At 40.5% G+C, this 13,431-nt stretch overlaps 1 protein-coding gene across 1 annotated transcript in view; it reads left to right on the top strand.

The window, feature by feature from the left end:
- The window catches only part of ZFPM2 (zinc finger protein, FOG family member 2), a 411,811-nt gene that overhangs the window by 222,340 nt on the left and 176,040 nt on the right, over positions 1-13,431 (top strand). The window lies entirely within an intron of this gene.

The raw sequence follows: 13,431 nt of genomic DNA, 5'->3' as shown, positions 1-13,431 counted from the left end.
TCTGCTCCTTCCTGTAGGGTCAGTTCTGCTCCTTCCTGTAGGGTCAGTTCTGCTCCTTCCTATAGGGTCAGTCTGCTACTTCCTGTAGGGTCAGTCTGCTCCTTCCTGTAGGGTCAGTTCTCCTTCCTATAGGGCCAGTTCTGCTCCTTCCTGTAGGGTCAGTTCTGCTCCTTCCTGTAGGGTCAGTTCTGCTCCTTCCTATAGGGTCAGTCTGCTCCTTCCTGTAGGTTCAGTTCTGCTCCTTACTGTATGGTTAGTTCTGCTCCTTCCTGTAGGTTCAGTTCTGCTCCTTACTGTATGGTCAGTTCTGCTCCTTCCTATAGGGTCAGTTCTGCTCCTTCCTGTAGGGTCAGTTTTGCTCCTTCTTGTAGGGTCAGTCCTCCTTCCTATAGGGTCAGCCCTCCTTCCTATAGGGTCAGGTCTGCTCCTTCCTATAGGGTCAGGTCTGTTCCTTCCTATAGGGTTTCTGTGCATCCAAATGAACTGGTCAGCAGTGGACTTGGTTTTTAAATTTTTTTACATATGAAAATATTTGTGTTCCCTCTCCCAGTAAGGTACTTATTTCTTCACTAAAATTGCAATATTTAAGCAGTGGCTCATGTTAAAATACCGTGGTTCAGTGATGTGGAGAACTGAAAGCAAATGTATGTCAGAAATAATTATTTTAAATTGGAGTTCATTGATGAAACATATAACTTTCCTCTAGTTCTTAAATGCTTCCTCCCCCACTATCATGATCCCAATTCTGCCTTGCAAATCTGGCTAGACCAGAGGACATACATTGTACAGATAGCAACTGGAAACACAGGGAATCCAGTATAGATGATCCCTTCAGGACCAGTGGTGAGAGGGGCGATGCCTGGAGGGTGAAGGGAATGTGGGGTAGAAGGGGGGAACCAATGATAAGAATCTAGGTATGGCCTCCTCCCTGGGGGATGAACAGCAGAGAAGAGAGTGGAGGGAGACATCAGACAGTGTAACTTATGACAAAACTATAATAATTTATGAATTAAGAAGGGTTCATGAGGGAGGGGAGAGTGAGGAGGGAAGGGGAAAATGAGCAACTGATATTAAGGGGTAAAGTAGAGGGCAAATGTTTTGAGAATGATGAGGGCAACAAATATACATATGTGCTTGACAAAATGGATGTATGTATGGACTGTGGTAAGAATTGTACGAGCCCCCAATAAAATAATTTTTTAAAAAGAATAAAGGCATTTCCCCCCCCCAAAAAAAATTGGAGTTCATAACTTTAAAACTGCCTTAACTTAAGGACGATAGATTGAATAACCCATAATGCTATCATTTTAATTTCACATCCATTTTTCTTTTGAAAAGTTTCTTATCACATTTGAGATTCTACATTATCACAGTACATTTAAATACGTTTGTTAGTGGAAACTCTTTGTAATTTCATGCTTTCCTGAAGAATATTTTGTAGAACCATACTCAAAGAAAAACACTATTATGGTGAAATATCTCAGAGATTTCCATTCCCAAATAGATGCTGTATCTAGTGGGTCTCATTATAGCAAATTACTAATATCATTGTCAGTTGGTCTTTGCACATACTTTTAATTTAAGTATTAATTTATTTGAGCTTGAATTTGAAAATGTGCATAGCATATCACATTTTTCAGGCATTGGATATTGATACTTTTTTATTAATTTGAGTCTTTCTGTATTCCCCAAGATTAGATAGTATATATGATCATCTATTGGTTTTCCTTTGTGTGCCTTTATATATTTTCCACCAGGCTTGCATAATTCAGGTTGTACAGCACACAAGCACATGTATCTTGCTCGTATGGATGTTCTACTAAAGGAAGATTGCATCTCTCATGATGTTTCCAGGCCAGTCAGTGGCCATTTCACTCTATTTTGTTCACCGGAAGCTTTTAATGACATGATGCACCTAGGCGAGTTTGAACAGCTCATCCATTGCCATCAAGCCTATTCCAACTGGACTGATAGCAGCCGAGGGGAAGTGCCTCTTGGGATTTCCTAGCCCATACATATGGGAGGAGACAGCCCCATCTTTCTCTTGTGGAGTGCGGTGGGTTTAAAACACTGACTTTGCTCTAAGCAACCCTATGATGGTTCTAGGGATCCTTCCGGTTGGAATTATCTGCTGTGATCAGTTGTTGTTAGCTGCCCTCAAGTTGGTTCTCACGCTTAACCATCCCTGTAAACAACAGAACCAAACACTGTTGGTGTTTGGGTCCTGCGCCAGCCTCACAATTGTTTGGTTTGAGCCCACTGCTGTAGCCTCTGTGATGTTGAAGATCCCCCTCCTTTTAACTGCTCCTCTACTTCACTACGCATGATGTCCTTCTCCAGGGACTGGTCTGTCTCGATAACATGCCCAAAGTACTTGAGATGAAGTCTTGCCATCCTTGCCTCTAAGGAGCACTCTGCCTGTACTTTTTCCAAGGCAGATTTGTGTGGTTTTTTTTGGCAACCCTTAGTACTTTCAATATTCTTCACCAGCACCATAATTCAAATGCTTTGATTATTCTTTGGGGTCTTATTTATTCAGTGGGCAACTTTCTCATGCATGGGATCTGATTGAAAACACCGTGGCTTGGGTCAGGTGCAACTTAGTTCAAAAAGTAATGTCTTTGATTTTCAAGACTTTAAAGCGATCTTGTGCAGCAGATTTACATCATGTGCTGGGGTCATTTGATTTCTTGACTGCTGTTTCCATGAGCATTGATGTGGATCAAAGCAAAATGAAATGCTTGACAACTTCAATCTTTTCTCCATTTATCATGATGTGCTCTGTTTATCATGATGTTCTTGGATCCACAATCAGCCACATCAGTTAGCCATGAGGAATATCGGGTGTTGTCTCTCAGCATCTGTCTTTATGTCACCATGTGTATAATAATGACCCCAAAGGATAGCTTGGAGCAGAGTGACAATGTCATGTGGCTTAAAGCGATTTCTCCAGGAAAATGAAAATCTTTGCCTAATTAACATCGAGTGAAGAAGTTTGTAATTTCCTATTAGATAGTTACTAGAAATCACAATTCTATTGGCTGGAAATCATCAGACTAAAATTTTTATCTTTCCATTCTTATAGTGCTTAGACAATGTGGCATACCCAGAGTCACTGGGGGTACCATTGGGTAAGACATTGAGTTATTGTGCACAACAGATTTTAAGTTGTTATGGCCCATAGAACAGAACTTGGCAAAGGGACATATCCAGTTCAAGCTCACTGTCATTAGAGACATCACACAGAGCAAGATAAATAATAAAACCAAGCTCACTGCCATTGGGTTGACTCTGACTCCTCCTGGCCCTGTAAGAGTTTCTGTGCCTAGAAATCTTTATGGGAGGGGGTGGCCTCCTCTTCCTCTTGAGGAGCAGCCAGTGAGTTTAAACTTTTGACCTCACAGCTAGCATCACAGTAGCCATGGCATCACCAGGGCTATTTAGTTTATGTTGGATGTTGAGTTTTAATTGAATTCCAGTATGGAAATTAGTTAAGGCACGTTAACTGAAATATATTTTGTCAAAGATATTTTCTGTAGAAGTCCTTGGTCACATCACACGCCATTCATTATCTTTTTATTGAGATGTAGAGAACAATTCCGTTGAAGATGATGGCATCTAATACCCAAGGACCAGTGACTGTGCATATATATGTAAAGGAACAGAGTTCTCAAGGTAGGGATGTTGAAGGTAGAGATAGAAAAGTTCTGATGGGTTTTCTGGTTCTAATGTTATAAACTTGAGCCTACGATGAAGCCCTTGGGGGTGATAAAGGTATTAACTATATAGCTATAACTACTAGATTGATGGTTCACGTCCTCCCAGATGCACCTCAGAAGAAAGGCCTGGCAATGTACTTCTGAAAAATCAGCCATTGGAAACACAGGGGCTGCCCATAAGTCAGTTTGGGCTGCATGGTAACCTGCTTTTAGTGTCTACAATAATACCAAAGAATTTCTGTCCACTGAAGAGTAAAAGGAGCCCCGATGGTGCTGATTGGGAAGCATCGGCTGCTAACCGAAAGGTTGGTGGTTCAAATTCACCAGCTGTTCCAAGGAAGACTGATGAGGCTGTCAGTTCCCTCAAAGATTTACAGCCTCAGCAATCCTGCATAGAGTAGCTATGAGTTAGTGAGACAGAACTTGATGGGCAGTTTCCAACTCACCTCATTCATTGCCCTCCAGTCAATGCCAGCTAATCACGGTGACCCTATAGGACAGGGTGGAACTGCTGCTGCTGTGAGTTTCCAAGACCATATCGCTCTATGTGAGTAGAGAGCTCTGTCATTCTCCCGAGGAGCTGCTGATGGTTTCAAATTGGTGACCTTGCTGTTAGCTGCCCAGCCCATAACCACTATGCCACCAGCTGCTCTGTATCAGCTAGGGATTAAAGAATAAGTTGTTTATTTGAGTGAACAGAAACAACTCTGAACTGTTAAAAGAATAGTATTTTGCTTAACAGTAGTTGGCATTTTTCGCATTTTTAATGTTACTGAAACAGCCGCCCTCCCCCACCAAGAACCTTTTCATCAAACTGCATCCATGGCTTTTCTTTGGAGTTCTCTCATGAGATTTTGTAAAATCTCCCCAAGATAAAGTCAATGGAGGCCATCTTTTCTACAAGTGAGCTTACAGTTCTTTTAAAAGCCACGAGACAAACTTTCCTGAGATTTGTCCCACTTCCTAGTCCTCATTTTGGAAATCTTCAACACATAATTCCAGTCAAAATGTGGAACCCATGGACAGTGTTATGTCAACAGTTTCTTGCGTCACAGTTCTCCTCTATTCTTTACCTTTGAGTTTATCTCCATTAACCTTTGGGCTTGAAAATAAACATTTATTGAAGGCTACACTACCTCTTTGGTCTGCTCAGTAACTCCAAAGATTAGTGGCAAGTAGATGCTAGTTTGACCTCTTTTATCCACATTAGATGATTCTAATTGTTCCTAAGAAATGACACTTTTGGCCTATTTTGTCCTTGTCAAATTTGTCTAAATGGGAAGCTGGGGGTGGCAACAGTGTCCAGGAGTACAGAATTTTTAGCTTACATGTGGTGCCTCAAAAGTACAATATTTCTTTGTAAATCATTCCACTTTGACTGAAATTCAAGGCTTCTATTAGGCACCCAGAATTAATTGATGGCTGAAAGTGACCTCCTGGTTAAAAAGTACCAATCTGAACCCACGACAAATCTACGTGGGTTTATTTCAGTCTGGAGAAAATGAGGAAGACCTTTGTATAAGGAGGGGAAGCTAGGATTTTCTAAGTTTTCCAGCAACCTTAGTGTCGCGATTGTTTTTGTTTTGTTTTGTTTTGTTATTTCTTTTGCGTGATAAATGATTGCTGTGGTTGCCAGCAAGCGTCTATCGTATGTGCTTGTTTTCACAATCACCCTGGCATCTTCCAGATATGAAGGTGCATTGTCCGCGCTGACTCTTATCCCTTCTGCATGCAGGTGACACAAGCCAAGTCGTTCCTTGTTATATGTCATCGATCGAATCAAATCATTTGGCCACGCCAAACTTTAAAAGACACCCAGAAAGAGGATGGTTGAAATAATTTAGCGGTAGCACTAATGACGAAAAACCCTCTAAATTGGATAATTTGGATTTTAAAGATTTCTTGTCTTGAATTTTATGCTCATCACTGCAAACATGAAATAGTCAAGGTTCAACAAGTACTGATTACAAGTACAATTTAGCTCATTTGTTTACCTAGGTGCTCAGCATGTGTCGGGTTGAAAGTCAGCGCATGCAAGACACTGTGCTAGGTGATTAGTACAGCAACCCTTTGAAAGAGAACATCTTCCCGTTTTACAGATGTTCCTTCTGAGTTTGGAAAGCTACGTGGTCTCCAAAGTCCCAGACCCTAGCAGTCGGGCTATAATGCGATGCAAACCCAGGTCATCCAACCAAAACCAGTAAAGTCTGTTCTCTGATACTTCAACTCTAAGATCAATAGTAAGTCAGGAATTTGTTAAACACTCAATAAAGCCTCATGAATGACTACAGACACCTCAGTGTATTTGCTAATACTTCAAAGCAATATTAATATTGTGAATACTTTAAATACTAATACTTTTGTTGTTGGCTACCATCATGTCAGTTTGGGCCCAGAACGACTCAATGCACAAAAGAAACACTGCGCCAGCCTCATAATTGTCACGATGCGTTCATCCCATTGTTGTCAGCCCATCTCCTTGAGGGCTCTCCTCTTTTTCACTGCTCCGCTACGTTACCATGCGCGATGTCCTTCTCCAGGGACAGGGTTCGCCCGACAACGTGTCCAAAGTGTGTGAGACAAAGTCCACTCTCCTGACTGTACTTCTTCCAAGACAGACTCGTTCTTGTTTCTAGCACTCCATGGCACTTCAATATCCGTCGCCAGCACCACGATGTAGCACATCGATTCTTCGTTGGTCATCCTGATTCACTGTTCAACTTTCAGATGCATGGAATGCTGCACTGTGACAAACACCAGCGACTACCAGCTCCTCGCTGTCAAGTCGATTCCGACTCCTAGGACTAAGAGAGCCCCCTGTGGGTTTTCCAAGACTGGAGATCTTTATGGGAACAGAAAGCCTCATCTTTTTCCTGTGGAGCAGCTGATGATTTTGAACTGCTGACTTGGCAATTAGCAGCCGGCGGTGTAACCCACTAGGACGCTAGCCATTCAATACGAAATCAATACTAATGTTGTTAATACTTTGAAAACTGTTATTTCCTATTACGAATTTTGCTAACACTTTAAACCACTGAATATACTTAATGAGCGTGGAATGACAGCATAGATTTATTATTTCTCCAACCAAAGGGAATTCGCTTCATTTTTAAAATGAAGTTGAGAAATAACTTGACCCTGATATATTAACAGTTTTCTGTTGCCAAAGAAAATTACCAGAAAACTTAGTACCTGAAAACAAAACAGATTTATTATGCTCCAGTTTTGCACATTAAAAATTGGAAATGGACTAACATCAAGTTGTCCACAAGCTGCATATCTTTCTGAGGCCCTTAGGAGGGAATTTGGTTTCTTGCGAATTTGGACTCATACTAACTTGGACTCTTAATGAATTCAGTTCCTTGATGCCTTAAAAAGGGGGGGAGGGGCATTCCTAGTTTCTTAGATGCAACCATATTCTGTGGTTCATGGGCACGTTCTTTATCATCTAAGCCAGTGAAGGCCGACGGGATTCTTCTGTTGCAGAATCCCGTCCATCTCCTAGCTGCCATTCACATCCACTTTGAAGGACGCCTGGGATTACATGAGGAGCCGTGGTAGCGTTGTGGTTACTCATGGAGCTGCTAACGGAAAGGTCAGCTTTTCAAAACCACCAGCTGCTCTTCAGAAGAAAGATGAGCCTTTCTACTCCCATAAAGAGTTACGACCTTGGAAACCCACAGGGGCAGTTCTTCCCGGCCTCTAGGTCATCATGAGTCAGAATCGACTCAATAGCAATGAGGGGTTTTTTGAGTGAGTGATAACATTGAGTCCACCTGGATAATCGGGACTATAGGTTTCCAAGTTTATTTTTACTGATGCCTTTTTAGTGAGGAGTGGTGGGGAGAGAACTACTCAGGGTCCCCTTAGAATGAAAAACTTCTTGCACTATAACGCATAATCCAGGATAAAGTGTAAGTATGTCTTTTTACCGCACGCCCCTTCATCATTCCAGTGCCCCCAAAGGGGCACTGTCGTTCACTTTGCAAAGCACTGAGCTAGGCTAATCTGCCCATCTCAGCACTTTAAACTTCAGTGCACCTGTGCATCTCTTTGCCAAGTAAAGGAATTTACGTATAGGTTCTGGGTCTTGAGTGTGAATATCGTTGGGGAAGTAATTCTGGCTACCACAGTGGTGGTCTTTTTTATCCATTATTGTGCTAATTGCACTCTCTACAGGATGTCAGACAAATGTCTTGGCCTTACTTTCCTTATTTATAAAATTAGGGAGTTAAACTCACTGAACTTTAAAGTTGTTTTCCACCTTTTAATGCTCTAGGATTCTATGAACTCTTGTATAAGGACAAGACATGAGAAAGTGAACGATCAGGTGATCAATGTGAATATTTTTGTTATTTTCCATTCGTGGATTTAGCTGGAGTGTAGATTTCATATAATCCTGGCTAACTCCCTCCTTCACACACTTGGTAATCTTCTTTGAAGGCAGTCAATCTCTACAAAAGTTGACTTTTTCAGAAAGAAGTGGACTTACCTCCTCAAAACTGTAATAACTGGTCTCTGGAGCTTTTTTTTAATCTACTTATTATTTATTTACTTTATAGCTTAGGTATAGCATTGCCTAACCTTTAGCTACTTTTTTTCTTTGTTTGCTTCTCCTTTATTTATTTGAATTGAATGAAATTGTTTTTCTTTCTGTTCAATTTCGTAAGGAGTCCAATTTTACCTATGCTCAGGCCTAATGAATTTTCACCCAACTCTAAAAAGATTTCATGGCTACCTTGCAATTATGGAAAGTTAAGAATCAAATGCTTTCATGTACACTGCAGAACCAACCCTTATCAGCCTTTATTTGCTTGTGTCAAAAAAAGGAGGAAATATCAGTTGTTGAGTTGAGTGGAGCAAACAAGAAAGACATTTCATGTAGCATATTGATTTTGACACTCTATACTTAGCGAGTACGCAATAAGTGTGAAGCCTGTACTGCAATTTAAACATGTATCATTGTGGGTTGAGGTGAAGTTGAGTTAAATTGGGTTGAGGTTTGCCCAGGACTTTCTAGCTTTAGCACTGAAGTTCCTGCTCTCCATCCAAGCATACCTGGAAGGCCGGTCCCTTCAGGCATGGTAGTGTTCAGAAACAAAGCTCAATTTGATTATTGAGCTCTGTCTTCTTCAAGCTGTCTACCTGCAAAACATTGTTCAACCTTTGAGCTGAAATTCCCTTATTTATAGATAAATATATATATATACACATTTTTATTTTAATGGCTAAATATGTAAGGAGAGTTTTTGGCAAAATGCTTGGACAACAAGAATAAATGGCAATGACCTTTAATAATCTTTACTGGCTGCTTCCTGCATCTATGATTGAGATCATAGGCATTTGCTTGCTATGAGAGGTTCTTCAGGAGAGGTTTTTACCCTGGCAAGTGTGCGATTATGTAATAATAATAATGATCAACTTAACACAGTAATAATAATGATGATCATCTAGTTCATATTTTCAAAATACCAAGTAGAGTTTTAAGTATCATTGGAAGGATTTTGGAGGAACCAAAATCAAAGATCCCTGAAACTGTTTCCTAAATATACGACTGTTCATTTCCTGCTCAGGTATTTTCCCACCCTGTTCCCATCAATGGCAAAGCTTTCCCATTTCTTTTTTAAGATTCTGTGTAAATGTTGCCTTCTCTGTGGTGTCACCCCATCATCCATGGGGCAGAATGTTCCCTCTGGCCATTTGTTGATCACAAAAGAGTGTGTACATGCCTATGCCTGTCAGCCCCGGTTCCTTTGAGAGCGTCTTGAACACATGTCTAATGCATCTCCGTGAGTCGCAATCAACTTGAAAGCAGGGGATTTGCCTTTGGGTTTGGATTTTGGACCCGCCACTGGAAAGACCTACTCACCTTCATATTTCTAGCACCAAACAAAGGACTGGGCATGTTAGTTTGTTTCGACAATAAATTAAGTGCTATGATATTGCAAGTTAATCCATGTGTTTTGTACTATAAAATGTACATACGCTTACTAGAATTTCACTGACCAATATCTGTTTGTCTTACGACGGGGTTGAGGCAAATTCATGAAAAAAAATCTCATTATCTTTCATTTCCATTTTTCCATGAACTTTTTGAAGCCCTCTGATATTATCTGTGGGAAATTATAGTAGCTGATTTATTTTTCTGAGAGTCCTATGGCTTGAACATGTATGGACTATATAGATTAAGTAATTTTCAAACACACATTTTTCCATGAGATAAGAGAACCTAGGAGAAAGGGAGGCAGCTGCCTACTGTTAAAATCTGTTATTTAAAATCAGAAGAGAATGGGGGCTATAAATAATACCACTAAGTATGCCATATATAGATTTATTCAACTGGTCTACTTTGAACACTGAACTATGAGCTAACGCGGCTATATCTGTGAGCCAACGGGGGTAAAAGGAACTGAAAAATACATCATTAATATATAACAGTTAATTGCACACTTGTCATTTTCATTTCAGGTGGAAAGAGTTTGTTAGTCTTACCATTCTGTTTTGAACATGCAAGTAAATAAAAATCATTTGTCAAATATACAGCTATAAGGACGCCTTTAGTAGTGACTTGGGAAAAGGAAATCAACTCGATGAACACTTGCGGGCAGTGCCTTGGTCTTAATTTTGATTGGTAGTGTGGTTTTCAAAACTGACCATTTGCCTAAATCGTTTAAAAATGTCTTTGTTGTTGTTGTTAGGTATTACAAAGTTGGTTCCAACTCATTAGTACCTATGCATAGCAGAATAAAATACTGCCGGGTCCTTTGCTAGGTTTGAGCCCTTTGTAGCCACCCCTGTGTCCATTCAGGTCATTGAGAAGCTCCCTCCTCCTTGCTGACCCTTCACCTCAGCAAGCTTGATGCTCTTTTCCAGGGACTGGTCTCTCTGGATAGCATGGTCAAAGTACCTGCGACAAAGTCCTCACAGGCCAGGGTGCAACGTGGAGTCATTTTGACACGTTGGATACGAATGCTCAGAGACCAGATGAGTTAGTTCCCAAAGGACATCAGGACATCCTCCATAAAGAAAACAAAAGTCACTGAAAAGGCAAGAAAAAAGAAAAGAAAGAGCCAAGAGGAATGTCAGAAAAGACTTAGAAAGTTGCTCTGGGTCTTAGAGAACCTAAAGCCAAGGGGCAAAAACAATGGCATGAAGAATTGACTAGAAGATTTCAGAGACTGGCTAATGAAGAAATAACTGAAAATAATATACACAAATGTTAAGTAGTAAGTTGGGAAGTTAAAGGATTTTATAGGAAAATATTGGGAGGAATGCACACAGACATAGCATCAGAAAGAAATAACACTCAGTCATTTCCTGAAAGAGCATATTATCAAGAACTAATGCTAATAAAGGCAAAAGTCCAAGCTTTATTGGAGGCATTGGTGCAAAGCATGGGTCCAGGAATTGATGCAGTACTAAGTGAAATGTCTCAACAAATAGATGCGGCACTGGAGACACTCGCTCCTCTAGACCAAGCAATGAAGATTACAGTTACCTGGCCCCCTAATTAGAAGATATCCCTAATTGTGTTCATTCCAAAGAAAGGTGATCCAACCAAATGCAAAAAAATCATTGAACACTATTACTAATGTCATACTCAAGTAAAATGTTGCTGAAGATAATTTTAAAAATGATTGACAGTCGTGTGCCAGAAATTTAAGTAGGATTCAGGAGTACCGTATATAGTCAAGTATAGGCTGACCCAAATATCAGCCAAGGCACCTGATTTTACCAGAAAAACTGCATGAAAAACTCAGCTTATACACAATTATATATGGTATGTATGTTGGCTGAAGGGGGCACATCCTAGAAAGAAAGGCATTAGAGTGTGTGGATCATAACAAATGATGAATAGTCTTAAAGAGAGAGGGAATTCAAGAATACTCAATTGTGCTCCTAAAAAACCTACACGCAGACTAAGAAGAGACAGTCCTTCGATTAGAACAAGGGCGTGTTGTGTGGTTTGAAATCAGGAAAGGTTTGTGTCAGTGTTGTATCTTTTACAATACTTTTTCAACCTGGATGCTAAGTAAATGATACCAACTACAAAAAAGTGAGGTTTATGAAGAGCAAGAATGTCAAAGTGGGATATAGATTAATTACCAATGTGTTATATGCAAATAAAACCACCTGGCGTGTAGTTCGTGAAAAAGACTTGAAGCCAAATAACACAGACTTTGTATGTCTTATACTTCAAACCCAGCGGGCACTCAGACACACACACACACACACACACACACACACACACACACACTCACATAAGGAAAAACCAATACATATATTAAAAAACCCTTACACCTGGACCAATAAACAACATCAAGATGACAAAGAAAAGGCTGAGGTTGCCAAGGATTTCATTTTACTTGTATCGGCAATCCGTGCCCATGAAGCAGCAGTCATGAAACGCGAGGATGTATTGCATTCGGTGAATCTGTTACAGAAGAGCTCTTTAATGTGTTGAAAGGAACGGTATTATTTAGAGGACTAAGGGGTCCTATTCTGTATCCAGCACCTGAGATACATATAGAAGTTAAGAGAGTGAATAAGAATGATTGGAGAAAAATTGATTCACTCCAATGACAGCATTGGTGAAGAATATTGAATATACAATGGGCTGCCAGAAAAATAAAATTCTTTTGGAAGAAGTACGCCAGAATACTTTTTAGAAGCGAGGCTGGTGGACTTCATCTCATGTACTTTGAACATGTTGTCAGGATGGACCAATCCCTGGAAAACAGGGCTTTACCTGTTTACCAAACATCATGCTTGGTAAAGACAAGGGTCGGTGAAAGAGAGGAAGCACTTCCGTGAGTTGGATTGACACAGTGGGTGCAGCAATGGGCTCACACACAGCAGGGATTTAACAGATGGCTCAGCACCTGGCAGCCTTTCACTGTGTTGTGTAAAGTGTTGCCATGAGTTGGAAGTGACCAGGAGGGACAACAACATCCTTTTCTAGACAGCTTGGCTGGACGGTACCTAAGGCATTGGATTGCTAAATAAAAGGTCATGTCTTTTGGTGTTTTCATTTTGATCTATTCGCTATTTCACAAGAGAACGCTGTGGCATTGGAGTCCTTCAAAGATTTTTAGTTTGGGAAACAGTACGGGAAGAGGTCTGCGTGTCTTTGGGGTTACTATAAGTCACTGCTACACTTGGATTCAATGGCCATAGGCTTTGGATTTCAGTGGTCTCATTAATACTGCAAGCAGGAGGTCAACATTATTTTTATGCTGTGTTTTCAATGTACTTTTGCAGCCAACCCTGGATTGGTGTCTTGTGAGTCAACATGATTGCCATGGGGCTAGTGAAATGGATTTCTCAGATGGATTCTTGAAGAGATTCAGAATCTCCAGATTACATGGAACTGACCCAGTAAACGTGTCACAAGGCCAATTTGGGGAAATTGTGGTAGCATGTAACATGTGGGCAAGTCCCAGCATGAGCTGACATCCGTTTGACAGGATGCTTTCCCAGGGAAAATTCAGTTCAGAAATTATCTTGAGATCCTTGCATTGTACCTGTGTTGTGGTTTTATGATTTTTATCATCAGAGATGATAAAAAGTCTGAAAGCCAGTTCACTATGACTCATAGAGAAACACTTTCTTGTTAAGGTTTATGTAATTCCTCCTGAGTTTATTCCCTGCCATGAAAGTTATCCACCGGGTTAAACACCAATCATTTGGGTGCCAATCAGCCTAAAATGAT

Source organism: Echinops telfairi, unplaced genomic scaffold (assembly GCF_000313985.2).
Source record: "Echinops telfairi isolate 266 unplaced genomic scaffold, ASM31398v2 ScPeMD7_1;HRSCAF=3_0, whole genome shotgun sequence".
Lineage (NCBI taxonomy): Eukaryota > Metazoa > Chordata > Mammalia > Afrosoricida > Tenrecidae > Echinops > Echinops telfairi.
Note: the sequence above shows the minus strand (reverse complement) of the source record. Positions and strands in the feature narration are given on the sequence as shown.